Below are 24,647 nucleotides of genomic sequence, written 5' to 3'. Positions count from 1 at the left end.
GGAAGATTTGGCGTGGGGGGCAGTATATTTCCAGTCGTGTGCTCCCCAAGCGGCGTTTCTCGGGGAAAAAGAGGACGGCTCGGGGAATCCGGACGAAAGAGGAGACACGTGGGCGTGGGCGGTTGGTTTAGCTTCATCCGGAGTCCCCGAGCGCTCCCCGGGGGGCCGGGGATGGCATGGGGAGTCCGGACGAAAATAGGCTCAAATCCGGATCAAAACGAGGAACCGGGGGCCTTACTGGGCCGTTTTTCGCCGTCCGGATGAAAAAAAGTGGCCGTGGGGGGCTCTGCGGGGAGACGAGTGGAGATGCTCTTAAGCCCACGAGTCGGGCAATCTCGACGGTCAATCTCTCTCGAATCGGATGCCGTCGCGACGGCTGGCTTTCTCGCCGCTTCGCCAACTCATTCCAAAACGCGCTGGCAAATCTGTTCCTTCTCCACGCACAGAAGGTGTTTGGCGTCTTGTCGTCTTGTCGTGGAGGTGCGACACGGATGAATTTCAACCATTTATTTTACTTCAGACATGGATAGTGATGACGAGATGATCATCCAAATGATCAAGGAAGAGCAAGCCTTCGACGACGACAATCGGGAGGATTTGTCGATCATCGCGTCCCTCCAAAACATGTTTGACGCCGATGCGGAGAAGAGGAAGAGGCCGCGCCGTGGAGGTTCAAAGGCGGGAAGAAAGAAGTCGAAGCCTCGGCAGAGGATGGAGGGGCATACCATGCTGCACAATGATTACTTCGCAGATGAAGCAACACATGCCTACAATTTTCGGCGCCGGTATAGGATGATCAAGGGTTTGTTCATGAATACCCTCCACGGCGTTCGAGAATTCGACCCCTACTTCAAGCTGGTCAAAATGAGCGACTTTTGTCAAAACAATCACGTCTCCATCTGGTCAAAAGAATTATCACTTTGCTTCGCGACAGTAGGCTTGCAGGAAGGATGTCGAGCGAGCATTTGGTGTGCTTCAAGCTTAATTTGCTATTGTTCGGTACCCTTCTCTAAGCTGTTCTCAAGAAAAAATGTGGGAGGTGATGTAGACTTGTGTGATCATGCACAACATGATCATCGAGGATGACCGCAAGAATCGGGTCGGGACACATGTTGGTCTCTATGAGTGACAGGGCCCTCTTGGAGGTTGATCATGACGTGCCTGCAGATTTTGCTGATTTTCTCGCCATGCACACAGAGATCCGTGATAGCAATGTTCACGAGCAACTTCAACATGATCTCATTGAGCATCTGTGGAGGGTCAAAAGATATCAGCAAATGCGGCGGCGCCTTGATCTAGCCCCACTTTATTATATTTGTTTAGTTTCTTATTGTTTGTTGTATTTTAATTTGAAAATAATTTAGCAAACATATTTATTTGTATGCTAGGTTTAATAAAATGGTTGTGTTTTTTAATAATCTAACAAAAAAATTAGGGCCTCTTTTGGGGGAGCAACTGGGTAGCGATGTCCCCCAAACACGGCACGAAGAAAAAGCGTCCCAAAACGCTCGATCCGGCGTGATTTGAGGAACACTTTGAGAAACACGACTGCACATGCTCTTAGATGGAGCGACCGAGAGCCTCTACGTTGGGTGTCAGTGGTGCCACCGAGAGCCAAGAGATTGGAGATGAAGGCGACATGGTTCCCCACTGCGGTGTTTGGCGGATGGAAATAGTGTCTGCACCGCAAAGGAAGACGAGAAGGAGCAAACACCCATGAAACGGGTGGATAGAGTTAAGCAGCACGGATGTGGGAATTTCTTTGTTGGGCCAGTATTTCAGGTAGACATGAGGCAGTGGCGGAGCACCTAACAGTGGAGCTTGCAGTGGGTTTGCTAAAGCTGATGGTTTTTTTATGTCTCGTAGCGCAACACTTTCTCTCCTACTACAACGCACGGGCATATTTTCTAGTATAATGTAAGTATTATCTTCGGTCCAAAATGTAAAGTTTTTTTTAGAAAGCTATAAACTAACTTTTTGAAACAGAGGCAGTACTAATTAACATGAACTTCTTTATTTTTGGGGATATTTTGCGATCATTTATTTTCCCCTGTTTCGTTCCTTTTTTGTATAAGTGAGAAGATACTGTATTCTGCTTGCGCCTCCTGTTTAAATTTCTGTAGCCCTCGGCCTCTGCTACTCTTTATCCGGACTTGGTGGCGTGCAAGCTGAGTTGATTGATGAAGCTGATGAGCCGGTTGAACTCCGTGGCAGACGAGCCCCCCTCTGCGATATCCCGCCTGACTTGCCGACACAAGCCGCCGGCTCCCCTTGCGCGCCTGGTGCTATCAATTCATCATAGGTTTCAACATGTGGTTCCACTCACATCATAGTTAAATTTCTAGTTTATTTGTAAATTAAGTTTGTATATATGTAAGCTCAACCGGAGCATCGAACTCTTACATTTCGCAAGTTTATCACCTAAAATTTCCCGCGAAAGTTTGATTTCGCGTTTTCAGTTCGTCTATTGACATGGTTCCCCACTGCGGTGTTTGGCGGATGGAAATAGTGTCCGCACCGCAAAGGAAGACGAGAAGAAGCAAACACCCATGGGGTGGATAGAGTTAAGCAGCACGGATGTGGGAATTTCTTTGTTGGGCCAAGACTGTTGGAGGAATATTGCAAGGAGTTTTTAGTATTTCAGGTAGACATATGAGGCAGTGGCGGAGCACCTAACTGTGGAGCTTGCAGTGGGTGCGCTAAACCTAATTTTTTTTATGTCACTCATAGCGCAACACTTTCTCTCCCGTTGCAAGGCACATGCATGTTTCCTAATATAATATAAGTATTACCTTCGTTTCAACATGTAAACCTTTTCAGAAAGCTATAAACTAACTTTTTGAAACGGAGGTAGTACTAGCATGGAATTCTTTATTTTTGGGGATATTTTGCGATCATTTATTTTCCCCTGTTTCGTTCCTTTTTTGTATAAGTGACAAGATACTGTATTCTGCCTGCGCCTCCTGTTTAAATTTCTAGCCCTGGGCCTCTGCTACTCTTTATCCGGACTTGGTGGCGTGCAAGCTGAGTTGATTGATGAAGCTGATGAGCCTGTTGAACTCCGTGGCAGACGAGCCCCCCTCTGCGATATCCCGCCTGACTTGCTGCGCCAGCGCCTGAGCCGACCTCCTTAGCTCACCGGACTCCATGGCCTGCCTCACCATCCTCTGCACGACCGCCCTCTCGCACACGTCCTTCATGTCCAGCCCCGTCCCCCACACGACGTCTATGAAGCGGCTGTTGGTCTGCTGGTCGGCGAAGAAAGGCCAGCACACCGTCGGCACACCCTCGGTGACGCACTCCAGCGTGGAGTTCCACCCGGCGTGCGTGAGGAAGCAGCCCACAGCGCGGTGCCGGAGCACGTCCCGCTGCGGCGCCCAGTCCACGACACGGGCCTTGCTCCTCCCCGCCGCCTCGATCGCTTCCTGGAGGACGGCGTTGTGGCTCGCCCCGACCATGTCCGGCCGGAGCACCCACAGGAAGGGGTGGCCGGCGCCGACGAGCCCAGACAGGAACTCGGTGAACTGCTCCAGCGAGATGACAGCCAGGCTCCCCAGGCTGACGTACACGACGGACCGGTCCGCGTGCTCGTCGAGCCACGCCGTGCAGCCGCCGTCCTCGCGCCACAGGGCGCCGCCGGCCGCCGGCGCTGGAACATGGCGTGGAGGGGCCCGATGGCGAACACGTCGCGCATGCGCGGCGCGACGTGCGCGAGCGCCGACCGCTCCAGCGACGCGGCGGTGTTGAATACGAGCGCCCGAGCCTTGCAGCTGTGCGCGGTGACCTCGCCGAATATCTGCAGCAAGGGGTCGTGGCCGCCGCGGCAGAAGCTCGGGAGGTCTCGCCGGCGCAGGAAGCCTTCCGTCCCCGGGACGCCGCGGACCGGCGCGTCGAGGTCGACGCCTGCGGGGACGGGAACCTCGCCGAGCTCCACGAGCTTGGGCACGGACAGGTAGGCGAGGAAGCTGCACGCGCTGGCCGTGCGGAAGGCGAGCGCCGGGACGCCGAGCTCCTCGGCGACGTCGATCGCGAACGGCAGCATCCCGTCGGCGACGACGCATGTCACGGGAGGGAAGCCTTTGTGGATGCTGCCCGCGCACAAGGACGCCAGCAGAGCGCGGTAGGCGACGCTGGTGTTGGTCCGCAGGGAGTTGAAGAACTCGGCGAGGTCGCCGGCCGAGCGGGGGTGGTCGTCGGGGAGGCCGTCGGGCACGGAGAGGAACCGCATGCGCGGGGAACTACTAGTGGCAGTGGCAGTGTCAGTGTGTTGCGGTCAGAAACCCACTGGCGAGCAGCGACGGGCAACACAGGAGAGCCGGGAGGCTCCCAGGACTGCGGCTGGCCCTGGTCCCTCCGAGCGACGGCCCGCAAAGACTTCGGCACGCACGTCGGATGCTGATGCAAGGGCGTGCCACCTGACCTATACCTGGTCAGGAAGGTGATGGAGATGCCTCGCTTAGTTTCCTGCATGGCATACACGTAAACATTAAATACGAGCCTCGATCGGCTCTCAGGTTGTCCTGTGAATCGGCTCAAAGAGCCGATCCACCCATGATTCGCACAAGGTGTACGGATATATGGTGGTCCTGCTTGATCAAAATAAAGCTAAAGCAATCTACTACGATTTAGGGTTTTCACCGCATAATCGGAACATCCTACTCGTGATTGAGCCTCGCGGCCGCGCACGGTGTTCGTAAGCCAATCCTAAACAAGGCATAAAAACCAACACGAGGTTGATCCCCGGAACATCCTGTCTAGGGCTAGCAAACTACACCCTACGCGCCGCTGGATCCTTCAACCCTTTGTAAGGCCTAACTATGCAGATATTAAACTAATCCTTGAAGAACAAGGAACAACCATAACGGATCGGATCTACTAAATAATGATCAAGCGGGGTGCCGCCCCTACACCTAAGATCGGTGTAAGGGCGGCTAGACGTCTCAGGGTTGCACTACGACAGCATATGATACGATGAACAATGCTAACCCTAACACGTCTAAGATAACTACGTTGCTCGCCATCAAAAAGGCTTCAGTACGAGCAACGCATGAACAGCGAATAAACTTGTACTGCCTAGATCGCAAGATGCGATCTAGGCAGCATGATGCTTACCCGGAAGAAAACCCTCGAGACAAGGGAGTTGGCGATGCGCCTAGATTGGTTTGTGGTGAACGTGATTGTTGTTTATTTCATAAACCCTAGATACATATTTATAGTCCGTAGACTTTCTAACGTGGGAATAATCCCCACCGTGCACGAGCCAAACTCTAACTAACCGACCCGTATCCTACTATATTATAGATACACGGGCAAACTAGCCCAAACTTTGCATATAAGGCCGATTCACGTATATTCTTCCATGTATATTCTTCAAGCCCATCTTGATCGTGGCCCACCTCTAATTCGGTCAAATTCTGGTGATAACACATGCCCCCCTGGTTTTGGAATTGACAATTCCAAAATCACTCTGCTTTTCTTCGTCGGGTCATGTCATGGCAGAACCGTCGTAGTATCCTTCATCATGATGCCTTGCCTTCTCAACTTCTCCGCGTGACCTGGCAGTTTTTTTTTTTAGGCACCACTTCCTCGGTAACTGCTGTGGCATTGAATTTCCACTATATCCCCTTTTATTTAACCGCTCCAAACAGTTCGCTTCCGCATCCCCTTCGCATTAGCACTCCAAAAGCCCTCCTGTGCCACCATGTCTTCTTCCTCCTCTGCTTCATCGGATCTTTCCACCCAGTCCTCCTCTTCCCGCGAGCCGACGCCGGAGTGGAACCCGGAGGAGGCTCACGCGGCCAACATCCGCCGCGCCATCGAAGCCGGGGAGGAGTCTAGTCACGACTTCTCCGTCTGGTCTGAGGACGACAAGTCCTCGACCGACGGGGAAAGTGACCTCCGCTTCCTCGCCGATGGGGAAACGGAGGAGGAGAGCGATGACGATCGCTTCTCCTGCGACGACTTCACCTCCCCCGAGGAGGAGGTGGAGGAGAAGGAGGAGGAGGAGGATGACACCTCCTCCGACGAACTGCCGGCCAAGCGCTTCTGCCCCTAGCCGGGGAACCTCAGCGACTTCGACAGCGACGACGACGACGCTGACGAGGAGGACGAGGACAACGAAGGCCCGGCCGGCGGCCGCTGGAGCAGCGACGACGAGCCCGCCGGGAGCAGCGCCGACAGCGGCGACGACGGCGACGACGAGGGCAGCGACGGCCCATAGATAGGACCCTTAGCATAGGATCAGTAGTGGTAGATGGGGAATGTATCCCCTAGTACTTCCTTTTGAGAGCAATCAGTTCTTTATGTAAGAAATCCTGCTTATCAATGAAGAACTTCCCCCAATTTGATTTTGCCGATTTCCCTTGAGCTAATTTAGCCGATTTCCCCTCATACTGATTTTGCCGATTTGTCCTCTTAGCCAATGCTTAATGAGCCGATAGCAACGCATCGGTCCTTTACAATCCATCCTTCAATCCTTCAACTGATGACTTTGAGATCTGGTGGATAATGTGGAGTCTTCAAGAGAGCCCTTAAATTCCTCCCACCAGGTCCAGTGATCCTTTTCTGCAAGAATTCACCATTTTTGAAGAAGGTTGCGACGAAGGATCAGCCGATGACACCCCAATCGGCTTCTAAAACAGAGCATCTACCAGACCAGCTGCCCCCCGAGCCTCAGTCGAGGCGAGAATATTGGTGAAGATGCATAGATCAGACAAAGGGCTTTGAACTCAGGTAATTCTGAGACAGCCATCATGCCGAACCAGCCGAACTTGCCCCCATCGATCGCCTTCTCTTCCGCTGCAAGCCGATGTTGTAGACAAAACACTAACGGCTTAATGAGCAAAAGGCCGCCTTGCACGCCAAAACTGACTTCTGATAGTACTGCTGAACTGGCGCAAAGGGTTGGAAGTCCTTGAAGAGAAGATTCGGGCACCACAATCGGCTCATTGCAGCTGAGGAAGCTCTCATTGTTTGCCCCCTCGAGGAAGTAGAGGGCCTCACAGATGAACTGGACTTGGTGAAAATCCACGTCTTGAACACGCAGCAGGTAGATCCTGTGTAATTGTACTAGAGTCGATGGCTGTACATCGGCTTTGTTTCTTAGCTCTAAAGTCGATGTCCGTGCATCGGCTGTATACCATGAGAATATTTTTTTTTACTGGCCGATTTTCTATCGGCCCCCCAATATTTCACTGCACATGTTCATCTGATTAGGTGCCCCCCGAGCCGAATCTGTCAGGTGACTGCAGATATCGGCTCTGTAGTTAGCCAAGGCACTGTATTTGCACGTCGGCTCCGGTAGGACCAATGTTGATTTTTTTCAGCTCATCAGCCGACGTAAAACCGCTGCCCATTAGATCGACGTTGAACACAGGCAGAATGCGTGGTGAGGATAATTTTGGCCGATTGCTGGAATCGGCCTCCATGTCGATTGAATCGCTCAATGAAGGTTTTGTAATGTTCCTCCATAGATCTTTGGGGCCGATCCCAAGGATCGCCCTCGCCACGTTTGTCCATAGGTTTGTTCTTGCTACACGGTCAGGCCGGTGGATAAGACCAGCCTAACCCCATCCTTTGTCACGTCGATGCGCTCGCAGTCGTCCAAATTGATGCCTGAGAGTGGCTCTTGGCCTGCTGTTTCCCAAGCGTTCATGCCAGCCGTTGAAATCTCGGCTGAGTCATCGGCCTGGACGACCTCTACCTCATCTCCATCCCACTGTATTACGCATTGGTGCATCGTGGAGGGAATGCAACAGTTGGCGTGGATCCAATCTCTTCCCAGCAGGACAGCATAGGTGCTCTTGCTGTCGACGATAAAGAACGTCGTAGGGATGGTTTTCCTTCCTACGGTCAGATCCACGTTCAGAACACCTTGTGCGTCAGACGCTTGGCCGTTGAAATCGCTCAATGTCACGTTGGTCTTGATCAGATCCGAGGTAGAGCGTCCCAACCGACGTAGCATAGAGTATGGCATAATGTTGACTGCCGCTCCAGTGTCCACCAGCATCTTGTTGACAGGCCTCCCATCGATGTAACCTCGCAAGTACAGGGCCTTCAGATGTCTGTAGCTTCTTTCTCGTGGCTTCTCAAAGATAACTGGCCGTGGGCCGCAGTCAAGTTGTGCCACGGGTGCCTCGTCTAATCCTGGAGCACTAAACTCCGTCGGAAGGATGAACACCATGTTTGTGCCAGCCGATGTTTCATCATCGGCTTTCCTTTGCTTGGGGCGCCACTCCATTTTTTGTGGTCGACCCTCTTCATCCAGGGTTCGTTGAATTTTCGTGGCCAGGTCGGGCCGCGCCTTCCTTAGCGTGTGCAGGTATAACCTTTCGGCTTCCTCCAAGCCACGCAGTCGCTGAACCCTACGTTTTTGGGAACGGCTGAGTCCATCAGGGCACCACCTTGGCCGGTGGTACCTGTCTTCTTCTTCTTCATCATCGTCTTCCAAATCCTCGAGATCTTCCACCCGAGGGGACTCAGCGTGCTTGTTCCGAGGCGGGAGAGGCCCAAGACGTTTGAACACGGACACGTTAGCTGCATCCTCCCTCTTCTGTTTACATTCTGGGCAGTTGCCGATTGTAGGCAATCGGCTCATTCCTGAATCCCAGCAGTGCCTGAAGAAGGGACAGTCCCAGTGCCTATCCTCGTCGTCTTGCTCCCTTGACTTTCCCTTGGCACGGCGCTCGTATTCCTCCTCATTGCGATCATGCCGACGATGTCTCCTGGCGTCCCTAGCCAGACGATCTCTATCATCATCGTCGCTGGATCGTCGGCGTTGGCTATATTGACTCACGTACTTGTTGAGGAGATGATCAGAGAGAGGTCGCTGATATCTCACACTCCTTACTTCTCCCTCTGTGATGTAGCGCTTGCCATCGTGACGGAGCCGATCGCGTGGAACGGCTTCCTCTGTGTCCTTGCTACGAGAGCAGCTGCCCTCGTCTCCGTCCTTACCAGAGTGGTGTCCAAGTCCTACCATGTTGATGTTGAACGAGAAACTTGGCTGGCACCCTCCAGGGTAAGTGCACTCCACCATGTTAACGGCGGGAAAGGGGTGAGTGTCGACTTTCATGGCGTACTGGTTGAAAATTAGACGTCCTTGTTCTATCGCCATTTGGATCTGCTGACGCCATACCCTGCAGTCGTTGGTGGTATGGGAGAACGAGTTATGCCATTTGCAGTATGGCTTTCCGTTCAGCTCCTGTACCGTGGGGACTTTGAGGCCTTCGGGTAACTTCAACTGCTTCTCCTTAAGTAAGAGGTCAAAAATTTGCTCAGTTTTAGTTACGTCGAAATCAAACCCTCTGGGCGGACCTGGTGGCTTAACCCATTTGCAGGACACGGGGGTTGCCCCCCGAGTCCATTCAGCCACTGCTACCTCTTGATCTCCCGCAGAGCCTTCGTCTTCATCTGCCTCAACCAGGACTACCGCACGCTTGAATTTGTCCTGGTACAAGTCTGGGTGGCGCTGTTCATATAACGACAGTTTCTGAACCATGTGCGCCAGTGAAGGGTAGTCTGCTTGGGAGGCCATATCCTTGATTGGTGATGCAAGGCCCACCACTGCCAACTCGACTGCTTCTTTTTCAGTCACACGAGCCGAATAACATCGGTTCCTAACAAGTCTGAAACGCTGGACGTATTCCGCCACAGTTTCCCCACGCTTCTGACGTACTTGTGCTAGATCGGCAATGCCGGCCTCGGAAGCCTCTGAGTGATACTGCATGTGGAACTGCTCTTCCAACTGCTTCCACGTCCGGATTGAGTCTGGTGGCAGCGATGTGTACCACCCGAAAGCCGATCCTGTGAGGGATGGGGCGCCGAACCTCACACGCAGTTCATCTGCTGCTGAGATCGTGCCTAGCTGTGCCAAATATCGGCTCACGTGCTCGATGGAGCTGGAACCATCTGATCCAGTAAACTTGGAGAAATCAGGGAGCCGATATTTGGGTGGTAGCGGGATCAACTCGTACTCGTTGGGGTACGGCTTGGAATAGCCGATTGTCCTCCTTTTCGGCACCATGCCGAACTGATCTCTCAGGATGGTACTGATCTGATCCGCGGTGCTGGCTGCAGGAGTCGAACTCTGAAGATTCGCCGGAGTGGCATACTTAGCCAGCCATGCTTGCTTTTCCATCTCTGAGCCAACTGCAGGAGCTGAGCTCTGGAGGTTTGTCGGAGTGGCATACTTAGCTAGCCACGTCTGCTTCTCAAGATCTATCGCTGAAGTTCCTCCTGCTTTTCCAGAAGTCCCTGCTGTTGCAGTCTGGTTTGTGAGTGCCCAGTGTAACCGTGAGGGATCTCCTTAGGCGCCTCATGCAAGAACTGGTAGTCGTTAGGGTCACCACCGATCTTGTAGACGATGTATGCCGGTGAATTCGGCACTTCTGGTGCTGCCAACGCGAATGGCAGCGGTGGACGGGACTGGAGTGGCATCTCTCCTTGGTAAGTCCCGAGAGCTGGTCCTGACGGAGAGTACTGATGCCTCATGATTTCCTGGATCACCCGAAGAGCGACACGCTCCAAAGTGTTCACCAGGCTCTCAGAATAGCGGTGCAGCGAGTGAGCCACCATGTAGTTAATCTCCTGACGCAGGGAGCTGGTGCGTTCTTCTGACGGGGCGGACAGGTCCACTCCATCGAGCGCGCCTTCAGGTGAGAACCCTTTCCACCTGATGCCATGTGAGCGGGTTCTGTGAAAAGAGCCGATGAGGTCGGCTTCGAGGATCGCTTTGACCTCGTCATACTTCTTCTTGAGCTCCTCGGTCAGATCCTCGTACGTGACTGGAGTGCCGTCCGCCATCTCAGATGTAGATGGTGATGTGGTTGATGTCGAAGACTGTCCCACCGGGTGTGCCAGAATATGTTGCGGTCAGAAACCCACTGGCGAGCAGCGACGGGCAACACAGGAGAGCCGGGAGGCTCCCAGGACTGCGGCTGGCCCTGGTCCCTCCGAGCGACGGCCCGCAAAGACTTCGGCACGCACGTCCGATGCTGATGCAAGGGCGTGCCACCTGACCTATACCTGGTCAGGAAGGTGATGGAGATGCCTCGCTTAGTTTCCTGCATGGCATACACGTAAATATTAAATACGAGCCTCGATCGGCTCTCAGGTTGTCCTGTGAATCGGCTCAAAGAGCCGATCCACCCATGATTCGCACAAGGTGTACGAATATATGGTGGTCCTGCTTGATCAAAATAAAGCTAAAGCAATCTACTACGATTTAGGGTTTTCACCGCATAATCGGAACATCCTACTCGTGATTGAGCCTCGCGGCCGCGCACGGTGTTCGTAAGCCAATCCTAAACAAGGCCTAAAAACCAACACGAGGTTGATCCCCGGAACATCCTGTCTAGGGCTAGCAAACTACACCCTACGCGCCGCTGGATCCTTCAACCCTTTGTAAGGCCTAACTATGCAGATATTAAACTAATCCTTGAAGAACAAGGAACAACCATAACGGATCGGATCTACTAAATAATGATCAAGCGGGGTGCCGCCCCTACACCTAAGATCGGTGTAAGGGCGGCTAGACGTCTCAGGGTTGCACTACGACAGCATATGATACGATGAACAATGCTAACCCTAACACGTCTAAGATAACTACGTTGCTCGCCATCAAAAAGGCTTCAGTACGAGCAACGCATGAACAGCGAATAAACTTGTACTGCCTAGATCGCAAGATGCGATCTAGGCAGCATGATGCTTACCCGGAAGAAAACCCTCGAGACAAGGGAGTTGGCGATGCGTCTAGATTGGTTTGTGGTGAACGTGATTGTTGTTTATTTCGTAAACCCTAGATACATATTTATAGTCCGTAGACTTTCTAACGTGGGAATAATCCCCACCGTGCACGAACCAAACTCTAACTAACCGACACGTATCCTACTATATTATAGATACACGGGCAAACTAGCCCAAACTTTGCATATAAGGCCGATTCACGTATATTCTTCCATGTATATTCTTCAAGCCCATCTTGATCGCGGCCCACCTCTAATTCGGTCAAATTCTGGTGATAACACAGTGGCAAGGCCTAGCCTGCGGAGGTTGTGGTCGCTGTGGAGGAAGGTGACATGCAGGCCGGCGTCGAGGAGCCCAGCGGCGAAGTAGAGCATGCAGTTGATGTCGCCCTGCACCGGGCACGGGAACACCAGAACGTGTGCATCGGAAGTGTCACTGTCAACCAACAACGTGATGCATCAACTTTCTTCTCTCATTACTACTACTAGTACTACTTAACTCATTCATTGGTCAGATATATATTGGCATTCAAACGTAAAAACCATTACTAATTCATCCACCCAGCCATCTCGATCGTCGCCCTGCCTGCCACCTCAATTCATCGATACGGATTACTAATTTTTCATCGCGCACGTTTGAGTGCATATGCATGCTTCTTGACGAGGCGTCGCATGTTTTGTTTGGACCTAGCTAGCTAGTAGTACAACGCGGGGAACTTGGGCCACATGGCATCATGACGAAAACTGCTGAAAATCCGAGATTACCACTTGGGTGTTTTCTTTTAACGTTGTGCCATACACAATTGGCTAGCTACGCGTCTTTTTTGGGGTGGCGTCGGCTTTTCACAATGGCTGCGACACCTTGGTGCCGCATGGTACCGATCATGTGTTGTCTTTAGGCTTCACCGATACAGTAATAATACACAAAAGCATGCACCTAGCTAGAGCATTTCATTTTGGCTCCGGCTTTCTCCTTCGTGTCGTCTCGGTTTGCGTCCGACTTCTCATATATATAGCCTATTTGGGGGGTCACATGGACATCACACCGATGCATGTGTCGTGGTCTCTGCTCCAATATAGGTCCTCCGCCACCATCAACCCACTGTCTCTTGACTCGAGGTGTCAAGGCCTTTACTACATTCCGTGTCTTCCCCAGACTAATCACGCCTCCACGAAATTCTCATTCGCTAGACATCTCCGAGAATACTCTTTACAAGTTGAAAACCCTACAATACCACTAGGTGTTTTTTTTTATGTAGTCCCATGCAAAGTTCGCTAGGTGTATTCGTTGGCTCCCGCTTTCGACCATGGTGACGACACCTCGGTGGCTGATAGAACCGGTCATGTGTTATCATTCAGCTTCACCAACAATGCGCAATGATGTCGCATATGTACTCTCGCCTACTAAATGCCTTTGGATGGTGTTATAGACACTACTAAATGCCTTCTGTGTATGTATACACCCCCTGGTTCAGCATGGCCTCCGCTTCGAGAAAACCCTTTATAAGTTGAAAACTGCTGGAAACCCTACATTACTACTAGGTGTTGTTTATGTAATCCCATGCAAAGTTGGCTATGTGCATTGGGCTGGCGCCTGCTCTTTTCGACCATGGTGAAGACACCTCGGTACCTCATAGTCTCGGTCATGCGTTGTCTTTCGGCTTCACCGACAATGCACAATGATGCTACGCACTCTTTCCGACTAAATGCCTTTGGGCTGTGCTATAGACACTACTCAGTGCTATTGTGTTTGGTGTATGTATAACCCCCCAGAGTTCATCCGGTGGTATTCCTGCCCTCGGTGTAGCGAGTTTCTAAACAAAGCATGCACCTAGCTGGAGTTTAGCATTTCGGCTGGTAAGTTTCTCTAGCTATGGGCGTCTTCTCAGCTTCCGTTCGACTCCGCATAGCCTATCGGCGGGCTAAATTCACATCAAACCGATGCATGTGACGTGGTCTCAACTGCGCCGTATAGGTCCTCTGCCACCGACAACCCTCTGGACGGAATTTGTCCAGTCGACCTTATCGAGAACAATATTTTAAGGTTGAAGGCTGTCTCCAACAACATGCATAATATAAATGACGCGGGTGATCGAATACATGGCCACATTGCAATTCATCACCTGTTAGTTATGATCGAGCGTTTAGCTATTTTCTTTTCCTTGCTTCATCTCGTTTTAGCCTACCTAGGTCTTCCTTGCTTCATCTCGTCGCAGACATCCTAGATTAGCTTTTTTTTTTGAGGTAGACATCCTAGATTAGCTTGTGTGGGTTGAGGAGCTCAAATTCAGACATAACGATAATGTTAGGACGCGGGCAACACAAATGAAGGATATGTATATATTTTTGAGTTCCCGAATCCCTCGAGCCAATTAGATCACACTAATTGCGTTCCCGTGGATCCGCCGTTAAACTCGATTCGAGCCGTCCATCTGGGCTGAATCTAACGGCCAGAGTCTCATCTCAGCTCAGCTCCCGAGGAGCCCCCAACCCGACTCACACTAATTGCGTTGCTGCTGAACCCAACCTAACATCTGTTGGATACGCAGCCGCCCACCCGACGCCTCCTCTCCCTGATCGATCTCGCCGCCGGCACAGTCCCTCCCTCGCCGGCCACCCTCCACCGCTCCCCTAAATCCTTACCGCAGCGCTGACCCGCCTCCTGGACAAATACCCAACGGAAGAGGATGGCTCGCGGGGATCCTGGTGGCCATGCTCGATGGGCTCCTGGTTGTGGCTGCCGTCCATGCTCGCGGGGCTCCTGCTGGTGGCCGTCCGAGCAACGGGGACAACTCTCGGCGCCGCTGGACGCCGGCAGGAACGGCAGGGGGATCGACGGAGGAAGGCCGGCCTGGTGGTGGCCTGACCAAGACGCTGCAGCCGGCGACCTTCTCCCCACGCCGGCAACATCCCTGGACCTGCTGCTCCCGATGCCATCCACCTCTCCCTGCCGCTGCTGCCTCCCAAGTGAGCATCCTCCAATTAAATCTCGTTGCTATCTTGATCACGTTAGAGTGAAATACTCTTTGCGCGTTAGAAATAATCTCTGTCCATGGATGTATTCAGATTTACCTCCTCACATTCGTATTGTTCTGCACCTAGTTTCTGCATAATTGTTTGCTTGGACAGTAGTGGGACATGATTAGTGGAGATCGAGTGGGATATGATTACCAGACAGTGGGGGTTGATCATCTATTTTTTTCTGCAGGACGTGACTATTTCTCATTACTCAATCTAGCTACTTCTTTACCTGGTATGATGCCATAGCAGACTGCTCATATTAATGAAGCTAAGTGCGCAAATGCTGCTCACCGGAAATGATAGGTACATTTTGACGTGCCGAATATTCTACTGAATTTATATATGTCCCTCACAACTACAGTTTCGCATCGGTAATCTTGTATCTTCATCAAGTTAGGTATCATACTCCACGTGTATGTTACCCATTGGTTTATGCATGCTAGTTAAGCAAGGGCAAGGCCTTATTTAGAATAACAGGTTCAGATACTTTAACCAGCCATCTCCAACATTAAGAAGAAAAGAAGCACTAAAGTCTAAAATTTGAACTTATCATCGGAGTTTAAGCCTTGCGATCTCCGCGAAGAACCAATAACCTTTTTAAAGTGAAAATTGCACGCACTCTGTTTTGCTTATAGTACTAGTAGGATCTGTGTCCTTTTTTTTTCATGGTCCTATGGGTTACTTGTGCAACCGCAACGTTTTGACCATGGGCAGCGAGTCCTCTGTTCTTTCCTGAAAATTCAATGGCTCTGCTCTACTATGAAATTTTCAATTTTTGTTTTTGGTTACCAGGAACGCGTGGACCGGCCGGACACGGAGAGGAGAAAAGTCGCCGTGGACTACTTGGTGTTGTCTGACCTGTGGGAGAACTTTGCTGAGAGTACTGCCTACGGCCTCGCCGTGCTTGTCCGCCTCCTCGGCCACATCCTACCTCTCCGCCATCCAGCTATACACAGCCACCAGCCTCACCATCTGCAGGTAATCAAATGGTTCTAGTACTGAACGTTTTCTTACTGCAAACTTCAGAATTTGATTCGGAACCAACCACTGGTTTGTTGATCAGAACTTACATGCAGGAGGAGAATGGGGAGCGAAATGGATTACTGGAGGGGTGTTGGCTGCGAGAGGTTTGCAGGGCCAGCATACAACATTGTCGTCTTGTCGTCCAAGCCTGAATTTCCAGTACATGGAGTGGGACTGACCTTACCCCTGTCTGTCTCGTAAGGTGACAATCTTCTACCATTGCTTGCTTCACGTTTGGAATTGGTTGTTGATGGAGCAAGTGTCAGAGCTGGCGAAAGATTATCATTCCAAATCATGTTCCTATCTATCACGTTAAATGAATGTGTAACATCAGTGGGAAAAACCACACATGAGTCCCTCTCTGCCACGGTGTTCTATGGTTAGGGTTTGGTCCCGATGTATGTGTGACATTACTCGGATTGTTAGCCCACATATCTTCTGCAAGAAATAAAAAACACTCGGTAGGCCATGTCGCTTTACTTCCGCTTGAAGAAATTAAGAAAGCCTTGGCTACTGCCTTTTAGTTTATATGTTCCAGATTGTTACTATTAGCACATAAGTGGTGTGAAGTTGCTTAGGTTCCCGAGGAAGGTTGACCTCAAGATTTTTGAAGCATGTCCTGGTCGCGCACATACGTCCTTGATTGATTTTTTTTACTTTTATTTCCCGTTCATGGATGAATGGCTAGGCGGTAGAGAGAAGCATGCCATGTGTGGAAGCGGGAAAATCTGTTTTCACTCAATTAGAAACTTGTCGGCTTATCATGTATACAACTCGGATCTTTTTTTCTTTCATAGTTCTCTGCTTATCATTCGTAGGCGGTGATGGAACTATCATTCTTGTTTGAATCAACTACTTACTAGTCATTTCCGGCTTCACTAAGGTTTCCTTAATAACTTATTGCAGCTACCCGTGCCTGCGGTTTCTGGCCCAGCATCGACATCAGAAGTGGATGCACCCCTGGAGCCATCCTTCCAGTACTTGTCTGTCGCGCCGATGTAGACCGCTGGTGATCTCTCTTGGCAACGGATGATGGGCGCTGCTGGTGTCGCCAGAGAGAACACCGTCGTCTTCACGTCCTGCTGCTTGGCATCAACTATGGCTATGAGGTAATCCCACTCTCTTAAACCCTTCTGGTTTCATATTCATGGTTGGTGCAGATGGTGATCTATTGTGTGCTCTTTCCAAATGCAAGGAATAGACTATGAGAAAGCAGGATTTCCGTAAGAATTTTTTCTAGGAAAATTTGGTGTTTTGTGGCCAGTCTGGATGTATGTACATGTTTGCACAATGTTCAGATTCTACACATTTTTTTTTTGATAAAGGGAATATATTAATATCAAGAAGATACCAATTACACCCAGCCTCTGCAACAACGCACCACCCTAATGGCACTACGGATGCACACAGCCAAAAAACAAAAAAAGAAAACTAAGAAACAAAAGTCCCGCTACAGTATCTCGGGCCTAACAACAGCAATACATCCACCGCCAAGACAACACCTGAATTACAGACTCTCCAAAAACGACGCCTCCAAGAAGGGAACAGTGTTCAAACACCGTCGTCGCCCGATCAAAGATCTTAGGTTTTCACCCTGAAGATGGTCCCCGCTCTCAAAACAATGCCTCCACCAAGATCATTGCCAGGCACAACCAATTAAGGCCAGACCTTGGGTTTTCACCCTGAAAGATAGGACTCTGCACTTCATCTGTGTTGTCGCCCCCACTTTCATACCGCTGCCGTGAAGCCCGGAACACCAAGCAAGTCCCTCAACAGCGCAGAGACTTGAACCTCCCTTAGCTAGTCCTCCCCTCCGGGCTTCATGAAATTCTCTTCTTCCGACTTTCATCATGGATCCATAGTCACTTGATGTCAACACAGAAAAAGAGCTTCGCGCTGCTCCCTCCAGAACCAATCGGTCGGAATAAAAACATGGGTGCGCACGACCGAATACCTCCGATCCAGCAAACTCCAGGCAAAAGCACTGTTACATTCGCCGGCGGAGCCTTCCGGAACTCAACACTCCGGCCAGATCACGAGTCCAAGCCTCCGGTAGGTCCTCCTCTTCACGCAAGAGAGGCCCTAGGACCGCCGCCTTTATTCAGGTCGGACCCCCACGTCGGCGACCATCCTGGGCTGGCCACTCCAACCCTCCACCGGCGACACCATCGCCGGCTTACAAGCACCTCCATCTCGCCGCCGGAACGCGGTGATAGATCAAAAGATCCACCACCACCAACCGCAGGCCGATCCTCTCCGGCGAAGAAGAGGGTCACCTCCACCGTTGAACCCAAGGCTGCTGCCCTGGGCGTCCTCGTACCGCGGGAGAAGCCCAAGATCATCGCCCCTCACCGGCGAGAGGCGGAGGGAAAGGCGCTGCCCGCCACCACCAGCCACCACCGCCGGCATGCCGCCGATGGAAGGCGGGGAGGCCGCAGCCCGCAGCTGGATCGTCCCCGGGAGGACCGCCGCCGCCCCTCCATCCTCGTCCGACCGCCGCTCAGATTCTACACATGTTTTCTCTAATTTGCCGCAGCTGTGTAGACAACTAGTGGCCTTTGTGTTGCCACCTGTACCCCTTCATGTTTATTTGTGATGTGATCGTCTTATTATTGTACCTTCGTTCATGTTGTCTTGCATAGAGGGTTAAGCCCCCTTATTCGGGTACATGTTTTGCTCTGTTTTTTATAATGGCGAGCCTCTGCTACGTTTCTTAGTTACTCTTCTTCTCATTGGATTCTTTGTAGGATTTTCTCTGGTTCTGCATGAAGATTCTTACTACCAAAATTATGTCTTGTCTTCTTTCCTCGACTCACCAGGCATAATCTTTGAACCTATGTTTTTCTTGACTAAAAAAAAGAAGGAAAATGCTTCCCCTGGGTACATGTTTTGCTCTGGCTTGTACAAGGGTGGGTGTATGTTTTGCAAACAGCTTCTCCCTCTTATTTTCGTGTTGTGGAGGATTCTTTGCAAGATTTTCTCGGGTTCAGTGTAAAGATTTTTGCTACCAAAATCTGTCTTATCTCTGTTTCCCTGGTTTGTGAAGATTTATCTGATTCATTGCGAAGATTTTTACTACCAAATCCTGTCTTGTCTTCTTTAGTCGCCTTCCCAGGCATAAATTTGGAATGTTGTTTTCTTAGGATAAATAAAAATAAGGAAAATGCTCTTTGTTCTGACCAAGTGAACACCACACTTCCTCTCCGTGCCTCTATAATTACACAATGATGCGTTTCATTTGCTTCAGCCATGGATATCAACTTGCATAGTGACTTTTGCATACTAGTTAAGTATGTTAGTTTCCTGAATTTAAGTGCTCAGTAAAGCATGCAGATCATTTCTACATCATGGCAGTAGCATTGGATCAATTTTCAGTAACATTTCAATTGGTTTCCGTTTTGAGTCTAAATGCTCAGCATCCAAGTGGAACAGTACACCTGTTGCTTCTTTTCTGAACATAAAAAGGCTCATCTTATTGACCCAGCAGTCCAATATATGATTGTTTTGCAATTGGTTAATTGGAGGATGGCTGATTTATATTATGCAAACTATGTTTGTTTGATCCTGATGTAGTTCATATACTGCGATTTCATCCGATTTCAGAGCAGTTGTTCACCCACAATAGGCTGGTTCGTTTGTTGCGGTTGCTAAAACAATAAAAAAAAGTAGTACTATTGTCTCACAGTTTGTTTGCTCTGAATGTGTTAGTAGGTACTACTAGCTAACTATGCATGGGCCATTTTTATTCTTCTTCAGATTCGAGTATGTTTGCGTTGTCGTGGCGTATCAACTGCTTATTTAGCTACTCATTTGTCATTATGTTTTAAAATTCGACAGCGGAATGTTATGCGCCGGGTTAAGTTTTAGAGCGACATGTATTATTGTCTTATGGGAGTAATAAATAAGCCTTGGTTGGCTTGTTTATTGATTAGTGTTCTAACATGCGGCTTCCAAGTACTAGCCTATAGTACTTGTTAATTGAACATATATTATACTACTAGTATAGGATACAGTAGGATCAGTCCAGATAGCGGAGGGTATTGTTGGGAGTAAAACACTTCAGGCATTTCACTTCATCGCTATTTTTGGCTTGGAGGCGTCAGCATTTTAATGTACTACACTGCATTATCTCTTGTTGTGGTGCAGCAGCTGCTATGGCATATAGTAACATCCATTCGAACTTGGATGATGAATTTATCTCGACTGACTTATATTTAAGCTATACCGGGTCCCTTTTACTTCCTACCATGGATAGCAATTTGCATAATGACTTTTGCATACGAATTAGTATTGCTGTTTTATGAATTCGTATAATCAGTAAAGACTAAAGAGCATTTGTACACAATGCATGGCAGTAGCATTGGTTACATTTTAAGTGTTACAAACTGGTAAAATTTAATAGAATTTCTTACTACTCTCGCTATTGGCCAGCTGGATTCCATTTTGAGTTCAAATACTCTGCATCTGTTTCAAGTGGAACATTTGCACCTGCTGCTTCTTTTCTGAAAATAAAAAGGCAATGCTTATTGACCCAACAGTTCAATATATGACCCTTATTTGCAAGTGGATATTTGGATGTGTGGGTTTTCATCAGTATCTGATCATCTCTAATGTCTGTTTTCCCCTAAATTTCTGTGTACCGGGTTATGGAAGGTTTAGATGATTTTCATTGCTCAAACTCTTCATTTTTTTTCCAATAACAATTGCTTTCTCTGATATGCAGTTGGCCAATGAATTTTTTGATACAGAGGAAATTCAGAGGTTATGGGATCTGAAACAGCTTGGTCAGTATTCTTCTCACACTTGAGAACCCATCCTGGAATATTGGCATACTATGTTGCTGGGAGTGTCAGAATTCCAAATGGAATCCCATATCTTATATTCGTTTATCCTAGTTAAGAAAGTTTAAATGATCATTAATGTAGTTTCATCTCAGAAAACTATTTCCTTAGGTGCAGCTACAGTGTGTATTCGATCAAACTGGTTGTTAGTCACATAGCCTCTTCAATCTATGGACGCTATTTATTTTACCAGACATGTTTCATGCCTATAGTCACATAGCCTCGTCATCCCCGTTTATGGATGCTCCGTCAGCCAGATCGCCCCAGAGCTACACGCCTGCGTTCCTAAGAGGCGTCAGAAGGCAACGTCGATCACGGATGGGCTGCACGCCCATCGCTGGGCGTGTGGCATCCACGGCGCCATCGGCATTCGCGAGCTTGGTCAGTATCTAATGCGATGGAGGAAGGTGGAGCAATTTGCTATTACTAATGATACACCAATTAGTGAATGAGCAGATCAGGGTTGACGCGATGCTTTGGGCCTGAGCTGGGGCACTTGGCCTTCATGCCATCTTGCCCACAGACTGGGATGTCCACTGATCCCCTGTAACGCTTATCTATAGCCCTCCTTGGAGGCTTGTATCATGATTGTGTTGCATTTTCTAAAAAAAAATAACAATGAGACCTATGATTGGAAAGATATCATGATTGTGTTTTGTTGTGCAATGTTGTTACCCTTGTCTGCTTGTTTTTCATTTTTTATGATGAATCATAAGGACCTTATCTGATTAGGCTTAATTAGCTGGACTAATAAGAAGAGAATCTAGCTCTGCGATTTAAGTGATACTTTTCTGTTTTCTCAAAAGCTATAAATTTGACAAATGTAGTGATTGATGGATATGCCGCTGCCCAGTGTCATGTTGAACAAGTATTCTTCTGCAGTTATGGACGAGACAGACCTAGAGGGTGCACTTACTGGTTTTGTGGTTGTAGTTCCTATGGAGCCTGGAAAGGCTGAGTGGTAAGCATTATAGCATTTAATTATTCTGATTCACCATTCCGTTGTATCTGCACAAACATGCGCAGCATTGAAGAGATCGATATATGTAGATTCTTGTAGTTGCACAAACATGTCATGATGCAGAATGTGAAAAATTGATGTCCTGGAATATTTTCATTTCCTATGGGAAGAAGTAGCAAAAAATGTGTTCTGTTATGGCTTTGCTTCAGTATTTTCTTTAGAGTGAATGTCTGATTGATTTTTTGAAAATGCTCTGGTGTGTTCCATTAGCTTGTTGCAGCTGATCTGAGGTAGATCTCCAAAACAATTAATGTTGTGGAAGATGATATTGCATCCTTGCTTTGAACCTTTCAGAAACGCATTAGTAGCTATCTATGATGTCTATGTTAGTTGGTTCATGGTTGCTTATTCTTGCACTCGAGAAGAGTTATCGGATCTAGCACATGCCTTGACTAAATACATGCTCTTTTTGATTGTGTGGTGGCCTGTAGATGTCCTGTTGCTGCAGTCTGGTGTGTGGATTATGTTGAAACCATCCTCTGAATTTATTGTTGCTAAAACTTGTCCGCTGACGATCATGTTTTTTTTTCTAGGATATGGTGCTGGACTAGATGGTTGTTACCAGCTATGCATGTGGAAAGGCGTCTTGGCTCCTGCGGTGCCGCTGCTGGCCACATGTGTGATTTATTGTTGAAGTTGCTTTTAATGTTTAGTGGTAGTCGATATAAAGTTGTATCGTCCATTTTCCGTATTTTGGTTAGGTTATATTCTTGGTAATTAATTTGTGCTGTGAACATCCATGAAAATGGTATGTATGCATGCTTGGCTAGCTGGTTATACTTTTGGTTTGAACTTGCCATCAAGGTGGGGCCTCTCCTCTCCAAGACGCTCAAGGCTGCACTTGATGCTAGATCTGCAAGCCTATGTATGCATGCTTGGCTAGCTAGTGCTGCATGCTCTCATGTATCTATATCCATAATACTAGCTACTTGGTACATATAATATGTACTAGTATGAGTATGTAAACTCAAATATTAATCTTTGATATTAAGGTTGTGGTTAAAACCCTTCAAGGCTGATTGAAAGATTATGTCTTTTTTTACACCTTTACCGTTTTGAAAGATTTTGTAATTGTCATTCTATAACATGTGCTCGCTGATGGAATTGTCATGTGCTGATGGAGAGTTGTGTTGTTCGCACTTAATTCCACATTTATCATCATATACTTTTTTGCCATGTTATAAAAATGTCCAGAAAAACAGGAAGCTTGTTGTCAAAAATTTGTAACAGTAGGGTCATGCTGCCAAATGGCTAGCAACGCAGTACTAGATTATGTTTGCAGTTAGCTAATAATCGATTGATTTCACTCGAGTAGCAGTGTAGCTTGTGCGTGGGTTGGTTGGTTTTGTCGTTGGCTAATAGCACTAGCTTGACCAGATAGGTGATGAAGCTAAGGTAGATTTTTGGCGAGTTGATTTGATCGTGCCAGCGTGATGTTTGCCAACAAGAATGGCTCCTAACGGGTTTTGTCGTTGAAGCTAAGGTAGATATTTTTAGAAAACCTGTTTTAATGACTTTTCGGTTAAGAATAGGCTCACAGAAATTTATGTTTGGGTTAAGAAGTTTTTAACCGGAGGCGGAGATGGCAGGACGCGCGAAGAACGGCAGCGGCACACACATGCGAGAATTAACACCGAGAAGGACTCGATGTCGTTGTCGAGCACCGGTAAGACTCTTAATGCTGCCGCCGCTGCTCGGCCGTGTACACCAGCGCGTCGGCAGCAGTGAGAGCGCAAATGTCTTCAGGATGGCAACTCCGCGGAGCAACGCCAAACTTGTTCAGCGTTTCAGGCGACGACCATAGGCAAGTGCTCCCAAGTATCCACCTAAAACAGGACGCGCGCTCACGTATGGCATCGGCCGGATGATGCAATAAAGAAAACGAGAAGCAGCATAGCATGCATGCCTTTCGCGGCACCGTTCCGGCCAGCATCGCATGCAGTTTGCCCGGATGAGCCAGCTCCGGTTCACCGCCATCGGTAGGGGTAACAGCAAAGCTGCAGCGGCTGCTTACTGCGGGAGTATCTCCAAAACGACAGGATTGACCTAGGGGAATGTCATGCCTAAATAGTTTAATAAACAAGTTGATGAGATGTAGCAGTAAAAACAATCTTCATGATTGACGCGTCATGCATGGAGGGGAGCTGAGCAACAAATTTTTAGGGATACATATAGTGACAAATTAAGGAATATAATCACTGAGTTTTAGGAAAGTAACTAATTTTCAAAGGAAACCCAATAGTCCCCAATCCATCCGCTCTTGATGCCTAAATAATTTAATAAACAAGTTGATAAGATGTAGCGGTAAAAACAATCTTCGTGATTGACATGCCATGCGTGGATGTAGCCAAGCAACAGATTTACAGGGATAAGCAGTACTACTCGTAACAAAGGAATCTAATCACGGAGTTCTAGGAAAGTAATTAATTTTCAAAGGAAACCAAATAGTCCCCTATCCATCCCCTTTCGAGGTGCCTACATTTACTACGACGGCATGCACACAATTAGAGATTTAAGGACCGGCTTCCAAGTCATCGATCCGTGACCAAAAATAACCAGACCATGTGAGGGGATTTCCTGACGTAGAATGCTGATCGGACGTCGCGGAAAGCAACCGATCTTTTTGGCTTGCGTCGGGCGACCGATGGCTAGCACACCCCTAGTATAAATGCACGTGCACAGAACGTATGATCGACGCACCTTGAGATTTCTCAATCAACCATCAATCGAGATATATAGTCGTCGATCAGTAATCAAAGATCGAGCGACGCCACGCGTATGATAAAGTATTTTTGGTCGGGTTTCATGTCTGCAGTGGCATCTATCAGATTCGTGGATGTGCAAGCTGGTGGTTTCGACAACAAAACAAACTTCCAATCATGCCTTGATTCCACGAAAAATAGGATACCAAAGGAAGACCATTCATCAACCGGCAAGACACGAAGAGGCAATATTTTTCTCTTCCACAACAGGCGGATAGACCAATTCATGCCTTGA

At 48.8% G+C, this 24,647-nt stretch overlaps 1 long non-coding RNA gene and 1 pseudogene across 2 annotated transcripts; one reads left to right on the top strand and one right to left on the bottom strand.

The window, feature by feature from the left end:
- Positions 1-2,981: 2,981 nt before the first annotated feature.
- Positions 2,982-4,256, bottom strand: LOC127321780 (7-deoxyloganetic acid glucosyltransferase-like; annotated as a pseudogene).
- Positions 4,257-14,274: 10,018 nt separating this feature from the next.
- On the top strand, positions 14,275-22,663 carry LOC127321781 (uncharacterized). 2 transcript variants are annotated; one of them, XR_007864337.2, is made up of 8 exons: positions 14,275-14,711; positions 14,953-15,068; positions 15,558-15,743; positions 15,842-15,990; positions 16,695-16,897; positions 20,512-20,572; positions 21,457-21,590; positions 22,184-22,663. It is a non-coding gene; the product is annotated as an uncharacterized lncRNA (long non-coding RNA). The 2 variants fall into 2 exon arrangements; XR_007864338.2 differs by lacking the exon at positions 22,184-22,663 and having other exon boundaries at positions 21,512-22,172.
- The last annotated feature ends 1,984 nt before the right edge of the window (positions 22,664-24,647 follow it).

Source organism: Lolium perenne, chromosome 1 (genome assembly GCF_019359855.2).
Source record: "Lolium perenne isolate Kyuss_39 chromosome 1, Kyuss_2.0, whole genome shotgun sequence".
NCBI lineage: Eukaryota > Viridiplantae > Streptophyta > Magnoliopsida > Poales > Poaceae > Lolium > Lolium perenne.
Note: the sequence above shows the minus strand (reverse complement) of the source record. Positions and strands in the feature narration are given on the sequence as shown.